We start from the raw sequence: 27,512 nt of genomic DNA on the forward strand, positions 1-27,512 counted from the left end.
AGAGAACAGATTGCTACACGTTTGCTGGTAAATACATTCAGTAAGGCACTCAAATCCTAGACACGAACTAACCACAGAATTCTCTTCCCTGCTTTGATAAATTGAAACATGATCTCATTTCCTCCATTTTCAATACTTTTTATAGAAAGACACGTTTGTCTTGAACTTGTCTAAACATAAGTTTATATAAACTAATTCATTATCATTATAGTTATAATCAAGGAAATGATTTCACATTGACAGTTTTTTAGGTAGGGATAAGCGAAAGCACTGCAGCAGTTTCTGAGGGAATGTCTTCCCTGTGGTTCCCCATTCTTAGTACAATGCCTGGAACGTAGCAGGGACCAAATACAGTGAACAAATGGGCAAATCTTTAATTCCCAGGGATCTGCTACATACTGCCTTGATTGGTAGATCATTTCTCCAGAAGAAAGGAAGAAACCAAAAGACAAAAACAATCTTTTTAAACCTCACAGGATTTTCTTAGAAAAAAGTTTTAATTTATATATCTAGTGCAATTCTCTTTGTAAAATATATTTCATAAAAAATCCAAAGCAAAAGCCCTGTCATTCATTTATTTCAAAAGACAAATCATTTCAGTACTTCTTCCTTGAAATGCCTGCAATTTCTTCCTCTGGCCTCAGAGACAGGCATTGGCTCCATGCTTTACAATGTCAGGATAAAAATCCAGGAGGGAGAAATCTTGTTATAATGGATAGCTGTTTTCATCTAACACAAAAAGGCTCTGAATCTTCAATACACAAGGTTCTGTGCTGACTGCCAACAAGGAGTGGAACAGGTCTGCACGACCATCCCATAGGTGATCTCTGAGGAAGGACCTATCACTCTATTGAGGCAGTCTGCAGAAATGTTGAGAAGAATCTTCTCTATCAGCTTTGATTCCACACGGATGCAAACATCATGTCTCCCATCAACAACAGTCATTAAAGCTGGCCTATAGTATATTTTCTTCATAGTAAATGGCAAGCAGCTAAAACAGTTTGTAGATCCTGTTCTCATCTGTTTCTAGTTCCAATCCACATTTTGCATAGCCAGTATATACGATGTTGGGAAGAGAAGAAAAAATACTCTTCAGAGAACTGTGAGCATTTAGAGCTATCTTCTGAGCTGCTGTAATAGGAAATGCCAGCTCTGAAATCTGGGCTTTAATTAGAACGACTCCAGAACATTTATCCTCTAGGCGGGTTGCTAAGTCTGATATCTTCACAAAGGAGGGTGCATTTTTTTGAAATTTTGCTTTAAATGTAATTGCCGTTATATCATCATCAAACAAGCACTCACAGGATGACCAAGGCACTGTATGCAATTCTAGGTTTTCTAGTGTGTAAGTGTGTTGAACAAAAAGATATTTAAATTCCCAAATATAACCTTTTTTCCTCTGAAGTTGAGGGTACCAGGCTGCTCCAGGACCCCATAATACAAGCACATAACGTTGATCTTGGGCCTGTTCCACTGTTAACATAACTTTTTTCTGCTTCTGTCCTCTATAACTGTATACTGCCTCTGTCAGGATAGTGAAATCAACAACTCTTAGTACTGCATGGACTAATACATCAGGTTGAAGGTGCTCCAATTCTACAAAGTCGATACTGTTCACCCTCTGAGGCTGCCTCGGAGGAAGATCTCTGAGGTAGGAATGTTTTGAGGACATATATGCCAGTAAGTCTTGAAGTACAACGTCACTAACTATACTGGAATATTCTTCAGGCTGAATAGATGAATAACTCCCAAGATTTAATAACTGACTGCTAAATGTTGATTGTGGTACTGTCTTGCCAACCCATTGGTCCTCATGAATAACAACATCTGTTAGTAAAATTATATCTCCAAGAAACACTGTAAATGCCCAAAATGCTGCAGTCCTCCACAGAAAAACCTTCTTCTTAGTTTCTGATTGATCAATTACTGTAACTGTTGCTAAAGGCACTTTAGAGCCAGAATTTGGTCTGAATTTTATGTTTATTTCCTTCACATGGCATGGAGATAGCACCATGAGTAAACAATTATACTTCTGGCTTTTAGAATCACCATTTTTTATTAATGATATTTTTTTAATACCCTTAAATTCAGACACATTCCTCCGATCCATTTCTACAGCAGAATCTCCTCCATTAGAAATCAACTTCATTTTCTTAGCTACTTGAAGGACTCTAGATAGAGCTTCAGACTGGCCCACTTTATCTTCAGAGGTGCAGCTTCTTTTAATAGCACTTTTGTGGAAGGTATTTAGTTGAGAACCCAGTATTCCTGAGCTACACAATACGTATCTCATTTGGTGGCAGTTCATCTTCAGAACTGAAAAGTTCTTGAGATCCCGTATGTTCTTCAAGACCTTTATCAGAGTTTATGTGAATGCGGCTATTTTCTGTTTTAGGACAAACAGGACTAAAAAGTTCAAGGGAATATGCTTGGTTTTGTCCACTTTCATATGCGTCCGTAAAACCATCAAGCTGAATCCAATCCTCTTCAGGTATTCTTACCTCCCCGTAACTTGCCTTTGGTTCAGTCTCCATGTTTACATTCCCTTTATTTATAGGACTCCGCCCTTTATCTTTCTTTTGAGCTAAAAAAGCAACCTGGCTGGAGGTAATTATACTGAGAAATTCTGTATCAGTTGATATTTTAAGGTCTGAGACCTTCCTAACTGCTGCTTCAGACCTTGACTTATGTACTGCGTTCGAGGAAAATAATCCCAAACACTGGTTTTGTATTTCATGATATTCCGTTGGCACACGCTCTCTTTGTACCACTTCAGGCCCTATATTAATTTGTTCAGTACTACAAACCAAATCCAACATAGCTGCACATTTATGGCCTAACTGAAACAAATTTGTGTTAAAGTTCTGACCACATATATCTGACTGATGTTTAGGCTGTTCATCTATAATTTTATTTTCACTGAGAAGCTTTTGATACTTTTCTTCTTTGGTTAAATGCGGAACTGTGCTTTAAAATCCACATATTTGCATATTAGAGCTAGTTATATCACTCGGTCTAGAGGAGTGAATCTTCTGGGATTCTATATTCTGTGTTTCAGAAACAACGTACAAAGTCATCTTTCACATGAACATATCTATTCATACAGCTTGCTAAGAAATGACCACTAAGATCTGGAGAACCAATAGATTCTGGGACTTCATAGTTTTCAAGGTTTTTGTGCTGTTTTTCATCCTTCAGATATAAAGAATGTTGACTGTATAAAAGCTGAATTTTTTTCCAGGGGTCAGCAACAGACATTAAAGAAGCTGTGTCTTGTGATACTGTCATTTTCAGTGGAGCAACTGGAGCACCTCAAAAAATGTGGACTTGAGATCCTCCACTCATGATTTCTTAATCTTTTGCCCATCAAGGAAAATTCAGGATTCAGGTCAGAGTATATTATTCACTGAGAGCCCCGCCGGAGGCTCCGTTTCTGAAAAGCTCTCCCTCTGCCCTTCTTTCTTTTTCTCTGCACACACAACCCGCACGCAGCTTTCATGCTGCCTAAATCAGCCTGTGGGTTAGGTATTTTCTCATTATCCAGATTAAAAGACAGCTCAGTCTCACAGAGATGTAACTATTTGATTGAAACTGACTTTTTTTCCCCATAGGAGGCACATTGGAATCACCTGGAAACTTAAAAAATTCTAATACCAGACCACAGCCTTCCAATTCTGATTGCGTGGATCTGAATGAGGTAGTTCCCTGGTCTTATTTTTCACAAGCTCCCCATGTGACGTTAACATCAGCCAGCAGAGGCTGGGAACACCCATAAAAACAATTCCAGATATGTTAATAGATGTTAGGGAAAGTGGGAGAAGAGGGGGTGGTGGATTTGCAAATGTTAAACATGTTACCCAAATAACCTCTCCAAGTAAAACTTTTCGAAGGATAGTTTTGATCAGGAGAACCTGCCCCTTTTTGGATCTCTTTCCCCTGCAAGGAGAAAAAAAAAATGGGCGAGAAGGAATCAGCTTTTTATAATCAAAAAGTGCAGATGGAGATTCAGAAGTGGCCCTTCAGGGTGAGGATCTAATTTTTCCAGGGAAATTCCCTCTGAAATCCTTCTAGAAATTCCTGCTATATCATCTCCCACTTATCTAATCATTACCCCTTATCCACTAAGCACCCCCCACCCCCTGGCATCTGACAGTCTTGTCAACCTCATGTGTCTGGATTCTCAGTCTCTCTTAGTACAGTCCCTCTTTTAGGTGGAGGGAGAGCTTTGGAGTTTGGAGGAGAAGGAGGGAAAGGGTGTGTCTGGCTTGAAGGTGATGATCAAAAAGAAGTTTCCACTGAAGAAACACATCTGGGTGGTTCACAATGTGGCTCCTTGTATCATCTGCGTCACTTGAAAACTTGTTAGTAATGCAGATTCTCCGACCTCACCCTAGACTTACAAAATCAGCAATGAGGGGCTCCGGCTGAGCAGTCTGTTGGAACAAGCCCTCCAGGTGATTCTGGTGAATTTCAGTGCAGGCTAAAGTTTGAGAACCACCGGCTATCTCATGTTTTCTCTTGAGCTTCTCTTACCAACCTTGGGTTGCTTTGTTCCTGTTTGTTTTATAGAGCTTTTCTTTATAGAGCACCCTTGGCATAAGTAGCTCCACCTTAGAAAAAGACTCCATCTTGCATTTTAAAAGCCGTCATGCAACAGGGACCAGGTGTTCAGCTAACCAATAGAGACTGCACCCAACCAGATAAGGACATAATCATTCACACCCTTTCTCTATTAGTCCTCGCCAGAGGACTCTGTGGCCATAAAAGAGAGCAGGACTTCACCAATTGGAAACCGCTGTCTTAGCAGACGCCATCTTTCTGTCCCTTGTGTTAAATACCCAGCATCCGCTGCTGAAGACTCCGCCCACATTAAAGTTTCTTCCTTGCAAGACCCTGATGGACCACCTGGATCAGGACGAGGCACTGTTTGGTCCACATTGCTCTCTCTGAACTGGTTTGTTAACCCTTTTTTCCTATCTCCTTTATCTTGATATTAAATGTTACTTTGTTGTGGAATGTTTAGTCAAACAGATAGATAGATAGATAGATTAGATAGATTAGATTATGTATGGTTTGCAATATTGACTGACCTGTGGAGTGACTTGAGCTTGTGTGCCTATGGCTCTGCCAAGTGAATGGGTAGCATTAAAGAGAACTGCCTCCTCTGGAGCTTCAGGTAGCTCGTGGCTTTGATGATTGAAATACCATTGGTGAAAGTCTGACATTATGGAAAGATGCAAATATTTGTGGACCTGGTCATGTCTGTGCACTGCTCATGATACCTTCCTATTACTTCACCTAGAGCCTGAATGGGAAAGGGAGAGGCAAGCAACCGACCAACTAGCAAACAAATAAAAAAAATGAACCTACTGTGAATAGAAAAACTATTTGTGCCCATGGTAATGGCTTATTGCAGATACTTATCTTCGGCTTAAAGTTATCTTTGAGTCTCTATGTTTGTAGCTGGAAAGATGCAGATGTTTTAAATCAAGAAAGTTGGACTAGTTTGTTCCTAATATTCCTTCCAAGTTTAATTCAATGGATATATGAGTTTGAGGATTAATAAAAAAAAAAAACAGCAAGGAGTAAGAATCTTTGGGAATACAGGAAAAAGTGCTGTATTCAACTGGGAAATATCTACATATTTAAAGACAACTTCTCAGAGAAGATGATTATGAGCCCACATTATGTTTTATTTCAAACGTGCTGTTGGATGAAAAGTTGCTGAATAAGCTGAATTCAAGATTCCCCCCTAGGTAGAAACATTTGGGTGAGGGGTGGTGGGGAGAGGTCATAAAATGAAGAATTGCCTGGTTAAAGATTAGGATACTTGTAAGATGGATTCAAGATGTAGGCAAGTTTCAAAACTGATAATCAGCTGAGTGGATCTTCCCAGAAAGGATCTTTAAGTATCATGAGAGTTTGTCAGAAAATTGCTCAAGTGTTTTATCAGGAATTCTAATTATTTTCAGGAAGGGCTGTGAATTACATCTTGCAAAAAAGCTCTGTCTCCCAACAGGTTCGGTGACATTTATTTTTTCTCAGTTTCTAGTCTCGTCTCTTCTCACGTTTTATCTTTTGTTCACTTTTAGTAAGTAATTTTAACTTCCTGGATTTCAATTGCTTCCTCTATAAAGCAGGGATAATAATTTCATACCATAATGAAATAATAAGACTAGAAAAATAATTTTTCTTTTAGAGTGTTCCAAGTTTTGTAACTGACTAATCTAAATTATGCATTGGGGGGAAGGTGATATGAGATGTGCTTTTCAGTCCTTGGATTCGATACTAATTATAATACCAAACTCATGGTAGAGTGATTTATTCTGTCATGTATCTATCAAACATTTGCAGTTTCTGCTGTTATGTATGCTGTATGCATTTTACAAAAATCAACCCAATTACACAATTACTCTATGATGTAGGTATAAGAATTATCCCCATTTTATAGATGATAAACCTGAGACACCGAAAGTTTAAATAGCTAGCTTACACTCAACAGTGTGGTATGTGGTTTGTGGCAGAGGCTGGATCTGAACTCAGGAAGCCTGCCTCTTGTGTTCAATAAAAAATTCACTAGTTGATATCCTGTCATTCCACTTGATTCTCCAAAAATCAGGTTGGGCCTTGTCAGGGATCAAATGAAGACTGGTAATCCTAAAGAAGTTGAACTTCAGAGAGCCTCAGTGGGAGAGAATAACATGCCCAGTCCAGGTCGTTAAAACTTAGATTATTTTCTTACGTGGCATTGGCTACTGCCCATTCTGATACTTGTACATTTCTGTTATGGTCCTCGGTCTCTGGATTGAAACTTATCCACTAGATTGGAGCATAGGCACTGTGATTCACCATTGTTATTCTGGAATCTAATATAGAAAATGACCCAGAAGCACCATTTTTTAAAAACCTGGGTTCCCTAGCCACGTAGAAGCACCAGCCAGATCCAGTTGGAGCCAATCCTGCTGATTAGCTTAACAGGTTCTGTGTGTGTGTGTGTGTGTGTGTGTGTGTGTGTGTGTGTGTGTTTTTAAGAAAAAGATAAAATGTTACAAGATAGAACATCATCTTATTGCTTCTTTTTTTATTTATTGCCCCTGCCATTTTCTTAGAGCATTAAAAATAAATCGCTTTCTCAGAGGGTATGAGGATGAAAGGATCCACATTGGGAACAGGAAACCAAAGATCTCTGAAGATTTTGAAAGCAGACAAAGAATAACCAGGTGTACATAATTATAACTAGGAAATACAAAACCACTGTGAGCAAAACTGTTTCTTCCAGTTTGGGAGGCTCCAAAGTGAATCCCCTGATCTTAGACACAGAGATCAGGTTAAAAGAGCCTTTCTTCCGGGCAGCCTGATGCTGCAGGATGCTGATCATTCCACATCCTGAACAATCCTCAGGCTTCAGGCTGGACGAGTGGTCTCTAGGTACCACTATGTACTTAAGAGTGCCATTTTCTGAGTGTATCTTCTGACAAGCACTGCGCTGATATACTATCTTATTGGCGACTCTTAATCTTCTATGGCATAAGTCTTATTCCTGTTTTAATGACAAGGGCCTTCTTTTGTAAGTGACTTGCTCCAGCCCCACAGTAAGTGAAAAAAATGGGATTCATTCCCCTGACTCTTTGAATCCAACCCAGTGGTTGGGTGTCTTCATGTATCTCTGAATTCTTGACCTCTGGGATTCAGTGATTTTTATGGCATTCATGTGACTTCTGTGGTGTGTTCCCTCCACCCCCAACTGCACAGGGCCTTTCTGTGAAAGTGAAAGATGCCAGTCAGGGTGCAACACACAATCTATTCTCACTGAGTCAGTGAAAACTTCATTTTATTTGAAAGACCCTCTGATCACCAGAAGGTCATTCTTGCTCGCCTTTTCCTTGACTATAAGGTTCTATAAGTTTTTTTCATAATGCCACTTACAATAATACAGTATTTATAATTACATCAGAATGACAAAAACACAGTTTACAGGAGTTAGCACCTCCAAAGTATTACAATAATAGGAAAAATGTATCACCAAGTACTAGTATAAAAATAAAATTCTCTAAAACCAATAATTTTGAATCAGTCATTTTGAACTAAAGAAGTTTTTGATTCCCTTATGTTAACTTTAAACAAACTTTTTTGGTTGATTTTTTTTTTCTGTGCATTCCTTCTGTATAAGAAATAAGATAATGGAGAAATGTGTTAAACTTTTAGTTAAATGTGTGTCATGTTTAATATAACCATATGATTTTTCCTATTTTTGGTTATATGTAGTAAATAACATTTGATTCACTCAAATAACTTTACAGTTTACAGGGCTTGCAGTTTACAGGGCTTTACAGTTTACAGGGCTTGCTTATGTTGGTGAATGTATTTAAGCTCATTCAAAACTTACAGCTTGACATCTTAGAATCTGAGGTAAGACTTTAGGCAACAGTTAAGCCAATTTTTAAAATTCTCATTGGGGGTACTGAATTGAAACGCTGTAATCTTCTCTAGAACTATCTTCTATTCGTGTTTCAGCAAAGACTTAATTGTTCTTTGAAGAATTTCTTACTCGAAAAATCATAGCAATTTATGTTCCAAAGAAATACAATTATCTTGCTCAGAAAAGAGAAGAAATGTAGAATTGCCTTTATTTCTAAGTTATAGTTGCAATCATGTATTGGCAGCACATGTGAACAACTTAGATATAAAATTATGATGGGGAAAGAAACCTGCAGCAAGAAGTGAAGTGTGCATAGATAATGATCCTCTGCCAAGTAAAATGAGTTCTATTTATGTATTTGTTTATTTAGGCATATTAAGTGTCTAGAGCAGCAGCAATGTGAATTTTACCTTTTTGGTTGTTTACCTTTTTCAACAGCTACAAATGCTTGTATTGGTAAACATTATACACACACACACACACACACACACACACACAGTCTTGCTCTATCCCCAAGGCTGAAGTGCAGTAGTAGAATCTCAACTCACTGCAACCTCCACCTCCAGGGTTCAAGCAATCTTCCCACCTCAGCCTCCCAATTAGATGGGACTACAGGTGCATGCCACCACGGCTGACTAATTTCTGTATTTTTGGTAGAGATAGGGTTTCACCGTGTTGACCAGGCTGGTCTCAAACTCCTGACTTCAAGTGATCTGCCCGCCTTGGCCTCCCAAAGTGCTGGGATTACAGGTGTGGGCCACCATGCCCGGCCAAGTATTATATGTTATATGCATTGGGTACTATGTATTTTAAAGTCAATTATGGTTAACTTTGTTCTTATTCTATAATTTTGCACCTCTGGAGGTAAAGTTGCCATGCCATATCAAAAAAATGCAGATAAAAGTGATACATTTTACAATAAAACCACTCTTCCTTTTGTTTTCATATAAATAATAGGTAGAGGTCTCTGTACATATTTTATTTTTATGTTTGTTTATTTATTTATTGAGCCTTCGTCATCCAGGCTGGAGTACAGTAGTGCAATCTCCAGCTCACTGCAACCTCTACTTTCTGGGTTCAAGGGATTCTCGTTCCTCAGCCACCAGAATAGCTAAGATTACAGGTGCACACCACCATGCCCAACTAACTTTTTTTGTATTTTTAGTAGAGACAGGATTTCACTGCATTGGCCAGGCTGGTCTCGAACTCCTGATCTCAAGGAATCCACCCGCCTTGGCCTCCTGAAGTGCTGGGATTACAGGTGTAAGCCACCACACCTAGCCCATATTTTAATAAGGAAAATGATGGGTGGCATGGGACTTTGAAAACTAAGACCATATACTTAGTATTTTAAAATAAGATTTTGTTATTGATATAAACCACATTGAAGTGATGAAGACTGGGTCGTAGTCCAGCAAAGATTACACCTTATTTTAACCCACTAAAGTGGCGTACCCTATGGTTGGTGGGGAAGAAAGACCTTGTGACCTAGAGGGAGAAAATGAGATCTTTTGATTCTCAGAGTGAGAGAGAAAGATGGATGCTGTCTTTAGATTATAAAATTCAAAAAGCCTACCGAAGAGGTGTTGAGAGCTACACTTGAAGGGGGCTCTGCATTCATTTAGGGACATATAACATTACAGCTTTCTGTCCTGTTACCATAGGTCACTAGGTGTAAAAATGGCATGATAAGCAATATGCAGGTGTTAAATGTAGGAGCAGTATACAGTAGTACAGGATAGAAAAAGGCCCTTGAGTCCAGAAAGCAGGCTTGAGTCAAGAGTGATAGCCTGGACTAAGTGATAGTAAAGAGAATAAAGAGGTAGAACAGTAGAAAATAGCTCCCAAAGAAAAACTAGGCATACTCCATAAAATTACAGAAGCAGGGAACAGGATGACAAATGAGGTCTACATTTGAAACCTGAGGAGTAACATGTGAATTTGCCACTGAAGAGATGGTAAGGGACCCCGTCTGTGTGAGGGGAGTGGTGAGGAACAGGACAGTTAATGGACGCATTGAACTTGGTGTCATCTGCGTAATTCAACGAAAACATGTAGTGGTGGTTGGAGGAAGATTTGGATATAATAAGTCGAGTCACAAGACTGACCTTGAGTGAAGTCTTCAGGAAAAAAAAAATACCAGGACTGACATTTTACTGATAATTTACAATTCTTGGGGGGGTGGGAAAGAAAAAAATCAGGCATGGAAACAGGAATAATTATAGGTATTATGAGAAAAAAGAAACACGTGGACCAAGTGAGAGAATTTTATGAAAGAAGGGATGCTGGTAGGTGTCAAAAACACTTGGGCATCAAGGGACTGAAAAGGCTTTGGTTTGGGGGAAAAAGTCTCTTTGGTGGCTTTTGAGAAAGCAGTTTTAGTGGAGAGATGGAGTTGCTTTAAGAGGAAATAAATGGTTAATTGTAGAAATGAGCTAGGGCAATGTCCATCAGGCAGTCTCTTGAGGTCCAGTGAAACATTGAGGCTTAGAAGGCAATTATTGATCACATTCAGAATCAGCTTACACAGAAGTCTACTGAACAGGAAGCAAGCCTGCCAAGCAGGGCAACACTGAGTAGTTCCTTTCAAAGGGAATCCTTGCAGCGGCCCACTCAGCAATCTAATCACATAACCTGGGAGCACTCCTTTGGGGCTCCAGGTAACAACAGCTCAGGTGCAAGGAGACGAAATGCACAGTGGGTGTGTGTGCAGGATCTTCTGCCGTAATAGCCTCCTCCTAACAAGGGGTATCCCTCTCATAAACATTCCTTAGGCACAAAACACACCCAGTTACAATACTTAGCACATGTATGGAACTCCAAAACTATGGTACTGCCATCAGGCATTCATAACTTGTATTTCTCCAATTCAAGTGTAATTTATATTTTAAAATGACGCTAGGAAATTGGGAGTCCACAGATCAGGATGAGCATGAATAAGGGACCCTCTGTGTGAAGGAAGTTAAGGATCTTTTACAGGGAGGGTGATAATGAAAACTATAAGCGAGATGACTCACTATAGAATCCAGGCTTCATGAAAAATATGGAACTTGGGAAAATGTAATAGGTTGAGTGACTAGATCAATAGTGCAGGTTCAGAGGGGGGTGGAGAGAGGCAACAGAACAGATTGCATCGTTTCAGTATTGAACAAAGTCTTAAGTACATAATGAGTGCAAATAAATATTTGTTTGATTAAAATAATGAGTGTAAATGGGACCACCAAGTTCAACATCCTCGTGTTTAGATGGGTGACATACAAGAATGATGATGGTTTGCTAAAGAAGTAAATAAGTAGAAATAAAAACAATATAGAGACAGAGACGTTCAAAGTAATAGATGGCAAGAAACCACAGGAAATGCAACCCTGTTGGTGAAATCACTCAATCATCATTCAACAGTCTCGAGTAAAAATGAAATTGGTTAATAAGTGAATTTGTTTTTTTATTTTATTTTTAAATTTTTATTTTTTAATTGATGCATAGTTGTACATATTCATAGAGTACATGGTGACATTTCAACACATATAATGTTTGGTGATCAGAGTAATTAGCATATCCAGCATCTCAAACATTTATTATTTCTTTGCATTAGGAGCATTCAATATCTTCCTTCTAAAAATTTGAAACTTATAACAATAAATATATATTAACTGGACTATCTCCATTAATGCTCTGTGTAACCATATCAGAAGTCCTTAGATTTTTTCCTTCACATTTTTTTTGCTTATTTACAGCACAAGCATGTATGATTGCAGCACCCCCTAACTGTTCTCCTGTACTTGAAGAAATGTCCAGTCCCCTGAATGAACTCACCTATAACTGCATGATACCCTCTAAATCCAGCTATAAACTATAATCATCAGCTTATAGGTGAAAAAGACAAAGTCGAAGATTAGGGGTGCAAATGAACATAGAGATGATCCAATATAAACTCCAATGTAAACTATTTTGTTGATGCGGAAACTGAGGCCTGGAGAGTTAAGTGACCTCCTAAACTTGCAGTTCTTGGTAACAGTTGTGAACATGAATTCCATGTCTAGTGCTCTGGACTAGCCCATGCTGTCTTCAATAATTCCCGTGAAAAAGCATAGTTAAGTCCTCCCAACACCAATGCATGTTCCCACATTTCCTTTTCTACAATGTGGATTGTTTTTTCCTGGACAAGTCATACATTTCTTTATCAAATTCTAAAGCTTCAGAGTGAAAGCAGAGGCACAGCCGGCCTATATGAATAAAGCAGATGGAAATAGGGGATGGTTTCATATGGAAGTCTACAGGTACAAGTCACATAACTATATTTTAAGTGAGCATCTTCTAATAGCTTCCTTCCAGTGTGCGTTATGGGTTGTAGCATGTTGTGGTCAGAAGACATGTATTTAGGTCTGTTCTGTCTAGTTTATCAGGTACCTGGCTGTAGGTATATTCACTTAACTTCTCTGGGTATCAGTTGAAAGATCGTTATATCTAGCTGTCACAGTAGTTTTGAGGATGACATAAGGTTAAAATGCATAAAATCATGAGACATTTTCCTCAGTACATTTGTTTTCTCTTTTTACTTTTCCTCCAGTTCTGCTATCAAAGCTCTAGAATGTATTACCAATACGTCTGTCATCTTTTAATATTAATGGGTCTCCTGTTTCTTTAAAATACCTCGATAATGTATAAATAGGAAAAATACTACTTTATAGGACAATGACATCAAGAAAAAGGGAGAAAAATAAGATCTGAATTTTCTAAATAAAGAAAAATATTAAGTAAACAATATTTTGAAGACATACGAATTCTTCAGAGAAGACAACATTACACAGGGTGAAATTCAAAGAGAATTTTCCACTGTATATGGAGGGCATTTATGGCAAATACAAAGCAGTGTTTATATCATTTGCATGTGTGTGTTTCTTTGTTCTTAAAAAGGCTTCAATGAAAGCCAAGAGCATCATCTTAAAAGTAAATCCGAAAGGTTGAGGCTATTTTTTTCAAAGGAGTAGACTTTCTGAGGTTTATGACAAATCAATGCGAGGGTCAAATTTAAAACACCTAGAGAAGTGGAGAATGCTGTATGCTTTATATTATCCGACCTACTCAAATAGGTTTTTGGGAAAAGATTGGTAACATAAATTCTAGGTTATATAGGTTATCTCCCTGAATATGAATAAAATTTTGAGAGTGTTTAGTGTTTATAGCTGTAACTGAGTACATTTTCCATTATCCCTCCCTGCCCACAAAAGAATAGATTATTGAGTCAGTCCTGTTGGAGATGATTGGCAAGTCAGATGGTTTTGGAAAGTAAAGTGGATTTCCGAACAGAAAATGTTTTTCCACGGAAACTATGGAAAAGATCAAGGACGAAGGCAAACTAAAGCTTGAAGTGAGGAACGGTAGTGAGTCATATCTAAGAAAAGATTTACTATTCATGGTTTCCTAGTTTGCAACTTAACATGAAGTTTGTTCACATAGATCTGAGAAAATAAACCTTATTTATTGCGAGAGAGGACTTAAGAGGGATTCTCTAGCGTGGTTCAGGTGGGGCTTTAATAAGTAAAGGCAAAAATGTTTTTCTGTTTGAGGTCTCCAAGATACATTTCATGTAAAAGCCCATAATATGATATAAAATGCAAGCCTATACCTCTGAATCAAAGATTCAAAAGCATTTTTAACATTATGGGGAAAAATTTTTTTAAAATTTTTTTTTCAAACCCTTGTAGATTATCTTCAAGGGTTTGAAATTAATTCCAAGCATTCATTAAAAACAGAGGACAGGAAAAGTCTGAAAATATTATAGTATGCATGAGATGACAAATGGAAATTAAATGTGTACTATCCACACTATATTATAATATTTCAGAGAGTATGAAAATTAATAGTGATACCGTAGAACCTGTATAATTTTTTCCTCCATGATTTTGTAGGGAATTTGGAATCTGTGAGAAGAACTTGTAGTTCTCATATTGCACAATGTTCTTTGAAGGCAGGTGCCTATGCCTTGAGTTGTGATCTCCTAATTATTTAATTGAGAGGTGTAACCAATGGACTCACCTGTGTGAATGGATATTGGCTCTTTATGGATGTAGAAATTCAATGATAGTTATTCTCAAAATGTGGTTCCTGGACCAGCAGCGTCAGTATTACTTTACAACTTGCAAAAAGGTGAATACTCGGAACTCACTCCAGGACAACTGAATTAGAAACTCCAACAATCAGCGTTATAATATGTTTTCCAGAGAATTCAATTGCAGCTAAGTTTTAAAAACTGTAGTCTCTGGCAAAATCCAAGGCACAACTAGACACATCTCTGTCCACATTTTACAGTCTCTGGCAATTCATGCTGAACCACTTGTAATAAACATATGTTATTCGGGGTTCATCCTAATATTATGCTTTTAGCTTTTGAATGATTTGTTAAAAATATAACTAGTAATGCCCTTCTAATTTATCAGCAATGCATCCTTTTGGTCACCCATTAAATCACATGAGAAATGTTTAAATTCCTGTTATCCTGGCAGTGGACTGAAATCCAGGCATCACCAGGTTAAAGGTTCCTTGGGTGATTCCAATGTGCAGCTACATTTTGGGACTACTTCCTTATTAAGCAAATGTCTCAGCTTGACTATGCATAAAAATTACCAGTTCAGGCCGGGCGCGGTGGCTCACGCTTGTAATCCCAGCACTTTGGGAGGCCGAGGTGGGCGGATCACGAGGTCAGGAGATCGAGACCACAGTGAAACCCCGTCTCTACTAAAAAAGACAAAAAATTAGCCGGGCGTGGTGGCGGGCGCCTGTAGTCCCAGCTACTCGGAGAGGCTGAGGCAGGAGAACGGTGTGAACCCGGGAGGCGGAGCTTGCAGTGAGCCGAGATTGCGCCACTGCACTCCAGCCTGGGAGACAGAGCGAGACTCCGTCTCAAAAAAAAAAAAAAAAACAAAATTACCAGTTCACCTGCTGAAAACACACCCCTCTATCCCCAGAGATTCTGATCAGAAGCTCTAAGATAGTTCTAGGTTGTTGCCTTTCTAAATAGCTCTACATAGAATTCTATGTTGTTCAGCCAATGCTGGTACCAATACTTGGAAGCTCTAGAGAGGAAATCTCTCGGTACTAGTTCTTGTCAAGTGGTAAGGGATACTTAAAAAAAAACCTATCAAGAACAACTCACCTATTGCAAGTTTTTGATCCGTAGGTCAGAGAAGTGACCTTTTAACACAAATGTTATTTGAATGGCGTTTTCAGGTTCCTTTCACTGGGGAAAAAATAAAAAATTAATCCATGAATATTCAGTGATACGAAATGGTTAGCATAAGATAATGCTAAAAATGAAGGGTATTATGAGAGCCAACTGTTTTAAAACTTCAAGTTTGGAGATCTTTGTTACTTAGAATTTTGTAATCTGAACAATTATTCTGAAAGATTTTGATGGATCATTAGATAGACAAGCATCTGTTCAAGTAAAACTGGTTATTTGCTGGCAAAGCAGAAGATAATTAAGAATCATAATTAACTATAAGCTAGACATAAGTCAGGATTATAACACCTATTATAACCATGTATAATGATAAAATTTCTCATTATATTAATCTAAAGATTTTTGGGTGCTTACCATGAGCCAGGCACTGTGTTAGGAGGCAAGCAAAAGTTACAAAGAATGGATGATAATCTTTTGTTATAAAACATAGACTGTTGTTCTTAGGACCACAATTCAAAGAGGAAGTGTGAGACAAAAGCTCAAGAAGGGCAGTGAAAGTGAATGTGGAACATACTGAAGGATTTTACAACACACTTGCAAACATTTAAAAAAACCTGCAATGATTTTACTTGAAGAATGCGGAAAGACAGAACGCTAAAGCTCAGGCATTGAAAGGGAACTAAATATATAGAGTGTGTTACAGGCTGAACTGTGTTCCCCCACAAATCACATGTTGAAGTCTTAACTCCTGGTACCCTAGAATGTGACTGTATTTGGAGACAGAGGCTTTAAATAAGTAACTAAAACAGGGTTGTTAGGGTGATCTCTAGTTCAATCTCACTGGCCTCCTTAAGAGGAGATTAGGACACAGAGGCACACAGAGGGAGGGGTATGAAAGGACACAGGGAGGCCAGGCCGGGCACGGTGGCTCAGGCCTGTAATCCCAGCACTTTGGGAGGCTGAGGCGGGCGGATCACGAGGTCAGGAGATCGAGACCGTCTTGGCTAACACGGTGAAACCCCATCTCTACTAAAAATACAAAAAAAATAGTATTCCATGACGAGTTACTGGGTGCAGCACACCCACATGGCACATGTATACATATGTAACTAACCTGCACGTTGTGCACATGTACCATGAAACTTAAAGTATAATAAAAAAAATTAGCTGGGTGTGGTGGTGGGTGCCTGTAGTCCCAGCTACTCGGGAGGCTGAGGCAGGAGAATGGCGTGAACCCGGGAGGTGGAGCTTGCAGTGAGCCAAGATCACGCCACTGCACTGCAGCCTGGGCGACAGAGCCAGACTCCGTCTCAAAGAAAAAAAAAAAAAAAAGACACAGGGAGAAGATAGCCAACTACAAGGAAAGATGACTCAGAAGAACCCAAATACGCTGACAACTTGATCTTGGACTTCCAGCCTCCAGAATTATGGGGAAATAAATGTCTATTGCTTAAGCACCCAGTCTGTATATTTTGTTATGACAGCCCTGGAAAACTAATACAGATAGTAACTTTCTGTAGACACTGTCTGCAGAGTAAGAAACACTAGGCAATTAACTGAACATTGGAACAAGGCTTAGTTGGCCAAAGGTGGTGGTGCTTGCCTCCAAACCCAGCACTTTGGGAGACTGAGGCTGGTGGATTGCTTCGGCCCAGGAGTTCAAGACCAGCCTGGGCAATATGGCAAAACCCCGTCTCTACAAAAAATGCAAAAGGTTAGCCAGGCATGGTAGTGTGGTGATGCATGCCTGTGGTCCCAGCTACTCTACCCTGAAGGCTGAAGTGGGAGGATAGCTTCAGCCTGGGAAGCAGAGGTTGCAGTGAGCTGTGATCATGCCGCTGTCCTCCAGCCTGGGTGACAGAGGGAGACCCTGTCTGGGAGAAAAAAATTAAAAAAAAAGTCATTTCTGACTATAGGGGTTATCTGGGAGTCTGCAAGGTCTTCTAAAAGGTGATATTTAAAATTTAAAAAGTTACCTATTTTTAATTCCTGATAGAGGTAAACATTGTTCTTCCTTGAAAACAAAAAACAACAGGAACATCTCAGTATTGATCTGTCAACTCTTTTTGGACCAGATCAAAGATCTGCCTGAAGTAATTTGACTTATACATAATATTAAATGGTATTAGAGTGAGGTTATAGCATATGATTTCAGTGTCTTTTATCTCTTACATACCGTGTGCTCTACCTGGAAGGAGTGAAGCAGACTGAGGGGCCATGTGGTCCTATAGTATAGAAATCATACGTAGAAATTGATTCAGCTCTGATGCGTACATATGGATACCTCGATATTTAAATGTGACCTCTGTCTCATTTCTCCATCTCCCTAAATAAGTAAAACTCAGTTCACTCTTTGGGGAATCATTTTGAATAAATTGAAGAATAACTTGCAAAGCAAGACCTATAGGGGAAAGAGCGTGCGTGTGTGTTTGAGTCTATGGGGACATCGCATTTGGCATGAGGTGCTCAGGATTCAGGGAACTGTCTTGCATTATCGTAGCAGTTAGTGGAGGCCTTACCATCCAACCTAGGAAGCTCTCTAGATGTAAGCAATGAGTTTGCTTTATTTGATGGCTATTTATAAGACAGTGGCAAACAGATATGGGGTAAACCTACTGTTTTCAAAAGGTCAGACAAAGGCAAGGAAAATAGAAGCAAATGAAGTAAACGCATGAAAAATGATGACTCAAAGAAAGATACGCTTATGCAGAGCCTGAAATCAGCTCTTGCTTTAATATTGCAAGATGAGTCTCTCAAGGGAGGACTGCAATCCAAAACCGTTTCCCCAGAGAAGCATGCGATTTTACAGTCAGATGTTTATTTATTGTGTATTATTGAAACATCTTTCAAAATGCAAATAGTTAGTGTCTGTGTTTTTAGACCCTCTCTCCTCTGTGAAAGAGATAGGTAGAATGGTAGAACAAGGTAAGAGTCTAAGGAGAAGGGGGATAAAATTTCAGGAAGTGCAGGGTTGTGAATAGAGAGTCTGAAATGGAGTATCCGAGTTGCAGGAGGAGCAGCAGTCACTTACTGGTCCCTGCAGGGCCTGTGCCCACCAGGGCATATCAAAGCATCTGATGCAGCTGCTCCAGGCTGGCCTTGTCAAGCCATCTCCCAGCCTCAGGCCGAGTAGATGCCTGACGGGGCCAGCCTGGAGCAGCTGCATCAGAACCCTACAGCTGTTAAGAACCTTTATACCAGCAGCCACAATAACACCAAGGTCACACAAGATTTCAAGCACTGGAGGCTGCAGCAAGACAGGTGATAGCATCAGTGAGAAGTTTAAATGAGCTACAAGTGTAACAGTGTTCCCCTGCTTAATTTACCGTTTTCCTAAACAGCTATGAACTATTTGAGGTGAAGCTCAAAAGACATACTGAGGTCCAGGAAATTGAGGTCAAGCTGAATTTTCCAGACAGAGGTTTCAAATCCTACATGAGGAAGGTTATTTATATATTAAGCCTTCTGCGAAGTTCCACAGGTAGACTCTTGAGAAGGCAAGTCTTGTTCTGTAGAAAGGGCTCCATCTCTCAGGCACCTGAGACCAAGGTCACCCTTAGCGTTGCTCAGGTTGTGCTTCAGAAGGACTCCCAGGTAAGGGAGGAGTGAGAGTTAAATTCTAGCTCCTGACAAGCAGGGCTGTGGGTACCCAGAAGATGGATCACTGCTTCTTTATATGCACAAAGATTTGTTTTATTTTATTGTATTTTAAGTTCTGGGATACATGTGCAGGATGTGCAGGTTTGTTACACAGATGAACGTGTGACATGGGGCAGTAGCCATCACTATAGCCCCAGGCCACCATTTTTTCCCCTGCTGGTGCTGGGGAGACTGGATGGCTTGGTCCCAAGAGGTAGTCCCTACAGCTCAGCACACCAGCTGTGGAAGATCATGGCCCGACTGCCTCTTTGGGACAGACTCTGACCCATCCCTCCTCACTGAGTGGGCCCTCCCTGCAGAAACTCCAGCAACTCCAGCCAGGGGCTTAGGGACCAAACTCTGATCTTCCTGGGCTTGAGCCCCTAGTGGGAGGGGTGACTGTGATCTCCATGGACCAGCAGATTTAGTCTCTTCTCCTGCTAACTGAGGAATCCAGACAGCTCAGACGAGTGGGTTTCCCCTGAGCACAGCACACTCCCTCCACCAAAGGATAGTCAAAGTGCTTTGTTAAATGGGTCCTGGATCCCGTGTCCCCCTGACTGGGTGAGACCTCCCAACAGAGGTCACCAGACACCTTATCCAGGAGCATTCCTACTGGCATCAGGTCGGTGCCCCTTGAGGACAGAGATCTCAGAGGAAGGAGCAGGAACCCATCTTTGCCTCCTTAGGTGACATCTCCAAGAGCGGGAGGGACCCAGGTGAATAGTCTGAAGTGAACCCCCAGCAAACCACAGCACCCCTACAGAAGAAGAACCTGACTATTGAAAGAAAAACAAAACAACAGCATCAACAAAAAAGTCCCCACAAAAACCTCATCCAAAGGTCAGCAGCCTCAAAGATCTAAACCAGACAAACTCATGAAGATGAGAAGGAATCAACCAAAAAAATCCTGAAAACTAAAAAGGACAGAGTGCATCTTCTTCTCCAAATGATCACAATACCTCTCCAGCAAGGGCACGGAACTGGGTGGATGATGAGATGGATGAATTAACAGAAGTAGGCTTCAGAAGGTGAATAATAAACTGTGGAGCTAAAGAAGCACGTTCTAACCCAATACAAAGAAGCTAAGGACCATGATAAAAGGCTACAGGAGCTGCTAACTAGAATAACCAGTTTAGAGAGAAACATAAATGACTGGATGGAGCTGAAAAACATAGCACAAAGATTATCTTAAATGTACCAAGTCATACAGCCATTGAGACCACATCTTTTTAAGTTTTTAATTTGCAAAAAGTTGTAGAGGCATCCCTTTTTTCCCTTTGTGGTGTATCAGCCTCAGGGACCTTGGCAGAGGTGGGCCAGCATTGGGATCTTTCACAGCATAATTTATCTCCATGTTTCTGGTGCTCTGAGTATCTGGATGCTCTGAGACTATTACTATGAGGAACAAAGTCATGTTAAGGTATTTCTGCAGCCTAAGAGAATTGCAGCATTCTGTTCACTGAGAAATTTGTGCTTCCATAAAAAATGATTTTAAAACCCTATCTATTATTGCAGTGAATAAAATGAGATTTTGAGCTTATTGTTGGATTTAATCATTATTTTTATGGCAGAACTGGGGTTGTGGGAGTAATAACCAGTTGTGTTTTTTAAATCTCTTTTATTAAGTCATTTATCATAAGCAAAATTCAGTTTCTGACCTTGGTGCTTTATTTAAGTTTCCAACTTATCTGTTTCTTAGCATGTTGTGTGTTCCCATTTTAAGTCTGTAAGGGTTATAGAATACTTATTTCATTTTCTCTAGCAGAAACTGTTTAGCAATCTAGGATAGTGTTATGTTTAAATGGCAAAAAGAAGAGATAATTTCAAAATTAAAGCTACTTAACAGTAAGGGGCATGGAAGGCTACGTATCAAACCCATCTATACTCAAGCTTCATTTTCGATAGGGGATTTTCTATGGCCTCCTGGCTTTCTTACTTAGCTTAATCCCAGATTTCTGATTATCAGGACAAGAAAAGAGGAGACAAAGGGTGAACACAAAAAGTCATTTAGAATAAATGTATGTCACATGATAGTCCAAATTACATGCTTTTGATATTGCTGTATCCATATTCCTTTAGGTTACATCCATTGATTCTTTTTACATCTATCTACATTGCATAGCCCTGTAATACTTTAAAAATTTCAAACAGAGTAATGAAAAGCATGGAAATTCAAAAGACAACAGAGAAAGTAATGGAAAACAGTATCAATAATGTCCAGTGGTTGAATGGCAATGAGTGATACTCAACGATTGAGGAGTGAATAAGATTAATTAATTTCACTTTGATGGTGATGTCCTCTCCTAGAATCTTGTTTCCTTTCATGTTTTTGGTACGCATCCTTCCTCTCTCTGATGTTCTGTTTCAAAATTTACCCTCACTGTTAAGCTTTTCCTATTATGCCAACCAAGGTTAACACATTTTTTTTTTCCTGAATTCCTATAATAGTGCTGCTATCCACTCAACTGTGGACTTGGTGAAGGCAGGAATAAGATCAGTTTGCATCCCATCAGACCCCTAGCACTGTTAGCATATAATTGGGATTCACTTGTTTGTTGAATAAATAAATGTCTGCATAAATAATTGCCATAAAATTTGTACTTAATTTTCATAGTACTCTCATAAAATTGGTATGTGTTGAGTGTGTTTTTGATTATAAAAATCTTGAAGAGAGGATCAGTGACTTTCAGCTCTTCATTTTCCTACCCTCACAATCCTCAGTTCTAACTATTGAGATTAACCTCATGAAGTAGAGTACAAGGTACCCAAGGGAGGTCTGGAGTCATCCCTGTGACATTTCTGGTCTTCACAGAATGGTGTTTGTGGCTGTGGTGAGAAACAGTGGGAGGTACCTCCCACACACATGGCCTTTCACTTTTCCCTGAAATCTGGCACCTGCTTGTAAGCTACTTTGTGCTGACCCATTCACCTTAATAAGAAACGTAAATATATAAGCATTACAGTCCAAATATTTTTTGAATTTTTATAAATGTTATTTAATGCTATGAGAGTAGAATGAATCTACCAATTGTATATATTTATTAAATGTCTACTGTCTAAAAATTTAAATGTATTTACATCCTGTTTTTTGACACTCATTCGACACTCATTTGCTTCAATGTTTTTAAATATACATACAGATAATGACCAAATTTATATCTTGCTGCACTGACTTCTAAATTCTATGCAGCCATGAAAAAGGATGAGCTCATGTCCTTTGCAGGGACGTGGATGAAGCTGGAAACCATCATTCTCAGCAAACTAACATAGGAAGCAAACACCATGTGTTCCCACTCATAAGTGGGAGTTGAACAATGAGAACACATGGACACAGGGAGGGGAACATCATACACCGGGGCCTACTGCAGGGTGTGGGGTAGGGGAGGGATCGCATAAGGAGAAATACCTAATGTAGATGATGGATTGATGGGTGCAGCAAACCACCATGGCACATGTATACCTATGTAACAAAGCTGCACGTTCTGCACATGTATCCTAGAACTTATGGCATTATAATTAAAAAGTAATGGAGATAGCATTAGGGATGTCAGAAGGAGAACAAGTTTGATTTCAGATATACTGAGTTTTTAATGTCCTAAGAGATTTAAACTGTACAGCCCAAATTTTTGGAGAAGGATTGAGTTTTTTTTTTTTTCTTGTTACACGAATGAATCAAAGAATGAAAAATTTTATCTTCTCAGCATGAATGCATCCAGGTTTTGTGTAGTTGAAAGCTTTATACAAATTGGAGGTAGGGGACCTCTTGATACAAAATTACAAATAAAAAAAGTACTAAATGGAGTCTTTATTTAGAATGAAAAACCCATAACAAATATTTGCAGCCTTGGATGCTCGAGTCTCTAATTTTTTAAAGTCTCAAGTGCTTTACTAGAAATACTTATAATGTTATAATGAAATGCTTCCTGAGTGTAACCTGGCTTTCCTTCCTTAGAAGAGAACTCCTAGAACTCACAGACTCCTGAATCTAAAGCTTAATTCACCTGTAGTAAATTCTCCTCTGGTTGGTCCTTCAGGATTGATAAAGACTTATTTTGTGAGTGTATATGACCATAAGATATTTCAAAATGCACCTTTATTTCTTTTTACATATCTAGTGTAACTTTTAGGTTAAGAACATGTTTTATTTAGGCTTTTCTAATTGCAAAAACAAAGATTCTCTCAAGCTATTTCAGCAGAGGGAAGGCTCAATTCAGGAGCTGAGAAAGTGTTCACCCACTCAACATAACCATGTTGGATATATGCTGCAATCTAAACCCTGTTACATACAGACACAGCACCTTCTGTCAAGGAGAAGGAGCAAGTTGGAATCATCACGTAAACACGTGTGCAACCAACTGCAGTAGGGTTATGAGAGACAAAATACGCTAAGCACATATGACAAGGAAACAAACCAGGTCCCCTGGGTTTTGTTGACATGTTTGCTATATTCCTCTTGTTTTTGATGATGTCGCTGGAGGAGACAGAAGGGCCAGGACAATCAAGATTTTCCTGAGCAAGGATTATTTGAGTTGAGATTTAAGCATGGATAGGAATTTGCTAGGTAAAAGCAGAGATGAAGGATATGAGGTTTCAGGCCATGGAGTTAAGAGACAAGAATAGCTTATTACAGCAGCTCATACCTGTAATCCTAGCTACTTGGAGGCTGAGGCAGGAGGATTCCATGAGGCCACGAGTTCCAGACCAGCCTGGGCATTATAGTAAGACCACTGTCTCTAAAAAATATTTTTAAATTAAAAAATGTGTTGGGTTTCGGGGCGTGCTCCTGTAGTCCCAGCTACTCAGGAGGCTGAGATGGAAGAATAGCTTGAGCCTAGGATTCTGAGGCTGCAGTGAGCTATGATTGTGCCACTGCACTCCAGCCTGGGCAACAGTGTGATACCCTATCACTTAAAAAAAAATTAAAAAGAAAAAAACACAATACGCAACATAACATGGTGACTCAAACCTGAAGTTGATTTAGAATTTGCAATAATTTCAATGAAAGCAAAAAGTCATGAGTCATGTCTCTTCTTTCTATATCTATTCTTTCTGTCTAGTTCATGAGTGCTGGCCACAGGTGCCTATGAACCCTTGAAACACGGTATTCCAAATTGAGATGAGCTTCCACAGTGAAATACTCAGTATGTACTAGTTTGTAAAAGACTTTGTATGACCAAAAAAAAAAAAAAAAAGGATGCAGGGTATCTCATTACAAACTTTCATATTGATGGCATGTTACAATAATAATACTTTGGATATTAGGTAAAATAGATATGAAAATTAAGTCACTGGTTACTTTATCCTTTTATTAAATGTGGCTACTAGAAAATTTAAAATTACACATGTGGCTTACCTCTGTGGTTCCCATTATATTTCTATTGGACATTGCTATTTGAGCAATGACTCTTGGCCCTGGCTGTATGTACGTCGCCACCCACCAGGCCACACAATAGACCTAGGATAGTAGAATCTCTCAGGGCATCTGCATTTTAGACAAATGACCTCATTTGTTACTAATGATTGTCACACAGGTGTTCCACAGGCTGTTCCTATAAATGCCATGGCTCAGATGTGTGTATTATACATTGTTTCTGTTTCTTTCAGCCCTTAAGCCTCTGGTAAGCTGTCTCTTTGAATCTAGTCAGAGTCCAGGAATCTTTTCATGCTAGCATAGCCTCATGTGCAAAATAAGTTGTGTTGATTCATTTGCCAGTAGGACGACTGTCGTGGCAGCCTCCACTCTGGATTTACTCTGTAGGGATTCATAAGTCATTTTTAGTCCATGACTCTTCTCTTCCCCCTAGGAAGCCCCCACCAGAGACAAAACTAGAGCCGCTTTTTGTACCTGATTTTTCAGAAGTCAGCTTCAGAATGGATTTGTAGAAAATCTTGTATCTCTGCCAGCTCATTACACTTTGAGTAACATTATTGAACGTGGAATTTAAGTTTTTAAAACAGAAATGTAAGTAGTTTCACGAAAGAACAACTTGTATAGATCATGATAACACCTTGTTAAATTGACTAGATCCTTGTCTTAGCTGCTAAGTAAGTTGATGTTCCTTTAAAATACCATTCATTTGAGAAGCAGCAGGAATAAGTGTAGTTTTTTCCTCTCTCCATTTAACTCCAGCTTCATGAGATTATTTCTTTTATTAAATAAATACAAGCAACCTCTAAAATGTTCTCAATTTTTGCAGCATGATGTCTAATGTCTTTATATGGAGTGTAAAAACTCTCACAGTCTGGTCCAAGTCCAGTCTTGTTCCCCAGTTCTCCCTCTGCTCTAGACACCCTGAATGCCAGCCAAACTGCACTACACATTATCCCTAATGCATGCTCTGTGTATTAGTCTGTTTTCACACTGCTGGTAAAAACATACCTGAGACTGGGTAATTTATAAAGAAAAAGAGGCTTAATGGACTCACAGTTCTATGTGGCTGGGGAGGCCTCACAATCCTGATGGAAGGCGAAAAGCACGTCTGACATGGTGGCAGGGAAAGAGGGAATGAAAGCTAAGTGAAAAGAGAAGCCCCTTATAAAACCATCAGATCTCATGAGACTTATTCACTACCACAAGAACAGTACAGGGCAACTGCCCCCATGATTCAGTGGTCTCCCACTGGCTGCTTCCCACAACACATGGAATTATGGGAGCTGCAATTCAAAATGACATTTGGGTGGGGACATAGCCAAATGATATCACTCTGCTTCTTCATATCTCTAGTAATTTGAAATTATTATTATTATCATTATTACTTTTGAGATGGAGTTTCACTCTTGTTGCCCAGGCTGGAGTGCTATGGCGCAGTCTTGGCTCACCGCAACCTCCACCTCCTGGGTTCAAGCAATTCTCATGCCTCAGCCTCCCAAGTAGCTAGGATTACTGATGCCCACCACCAAACCCAGTTAATTTTTATATTTTTGGTAGAGATGGGGTTTCACCATGTTGGCCAGGCTGCTCTCGAACTCCTGACTTCAGGTAATCTGCCTGCCTTGGCCTCCCAAAGTGCTAGAATTACAGGCGTAGCCACTGTACCTGGCGGCCTTGTAATTTGAAATTAGATTGCTCATCCTAGAATCTTGTAACCCTTCTCCATAACAAACTTCTACTCATCCTCTCTTCTGACACCTTCCTTCCCAACTCCCTTCCATGATGTTAGCTTGCCAAACTCTACTTCAGTACTAAACTCTAACTGAAGGAATTTATTTGCATGTATTACGTATTTTTCACAAGCAAGCACTGGAGCACAAGGTTAAAGTTCAATTCATACCTGTCTTTGATGGGTAGAAAGAGCAGATTATTTGAAGACGTTACTGTATCTCTACCTTCAGCCTATACTTTTCTCTTGTCATGTATTCCAGTTTCTATTTTTTTGAGACAGAGTCGGGCCCTGTCGCCCAGGCTGGAGTGCAGTGGCGCGATCTCGGCTCACTGCAAGCTCCGCCTCCCGGGTTCACACCATTTTCCGGCCTCAGCCTCCCAAGTAGCTGGGACTACAGGCGCCCGCCACTGCACCCAGCTAATTTTTTGTATTGTATTTTTGTGGAGACGGGGTTTCACCGTGTTAGCCAGGATGCTCTCGATCTCCTGACCTCATGATCTGCCCGCCTCGGCCACCCAAATACCGGCGTGAGCCACCGCGCCCGGCCGTGTATTCTAGTTTCTTAAAGCTTCCTATATACAGTGTGATTTAAATCTATTTATCATCTGGGTGATTTGTCTTTTAATATACTTCCATTTGCTTATGTTAAGTGAAGTTATCTGAGGTTAGAATAACAGTACATAAAATGATATGTGGCTTGTAGGCCTTGGAGAGATGTCTTAAGGACGCTCCTGTTTTTAGCTATTGTTCTTTTCCGTTTGCTGCTGTGGACCATGGTTTATTTTAGACTAAGGAAGGGCATGGTGTGGGGTTTCCGCTGCTGCTTAAACTGGCCTTGAAATCCTATGTTCTGCTTCCTGGCCCACTCCCAGCCTGCAGAAGCCCCAGCACTGAGGACAATCTAAACTAGCGGGATTGAATTCACCTTACCACCACCTCGCACCGAAATTTACAGTCTACGTTGAGGGGTTCTGGATTTTGTTTGTGTTGTTTAAATTGTTGTTGTATTGATATTACTGTTTTAAAATTAATAATTGTGGTAGCATGCTTTGGTTTTGAAGCTTCAAGTTGTATATACTGAAGAGCAACATCTTTTATTTAATTTTTATTATTTTTATTTTAGATTCAGAGGGTACATGTGCAGGCTTGTTACCTGGATATATTTATG

The 27,512-nt window shown here is 39.6% G+C and overlaps 1 protein-coding gene and 1 pseudogene across 2 annotated transcripts in view; one reads left to right on the forward strand and one right to left on the reverse strand.

Moving 5' to 3' along the window:
• CNTNAP2 (contactin associated protein 2) overlaps window positions 1-27,512 on the forward strand; it is a 2,323,962-nt gene that overhangs the window by 1,138,767 nt on the left and 1,157,683 nt on the right. The window lies entirely within an intron of this gene.
• LOC129485160 (shieldin complex subunit 2-like) lies at window positions 185-3,555 on the reverse strand (annotated as a pseudogene).

The sequence above is a fragment of the Symphalangus syndactylus genome, chromosome 6, assembly GCF_028878055.3.
Source record: "Symphalangus syndactylus isolate Jambi chromosome 6, NHGRI_mSymSyn1-v2.1_pri, whole genome shotgun sequence".
In the NCBI taxonomy this organism is placed as follows: Eukaryota; Metazoa; Chordata; class Mammalia; order Primates; family Hylobatidae; genus Symphalangus; species Symphalangus syndactylus.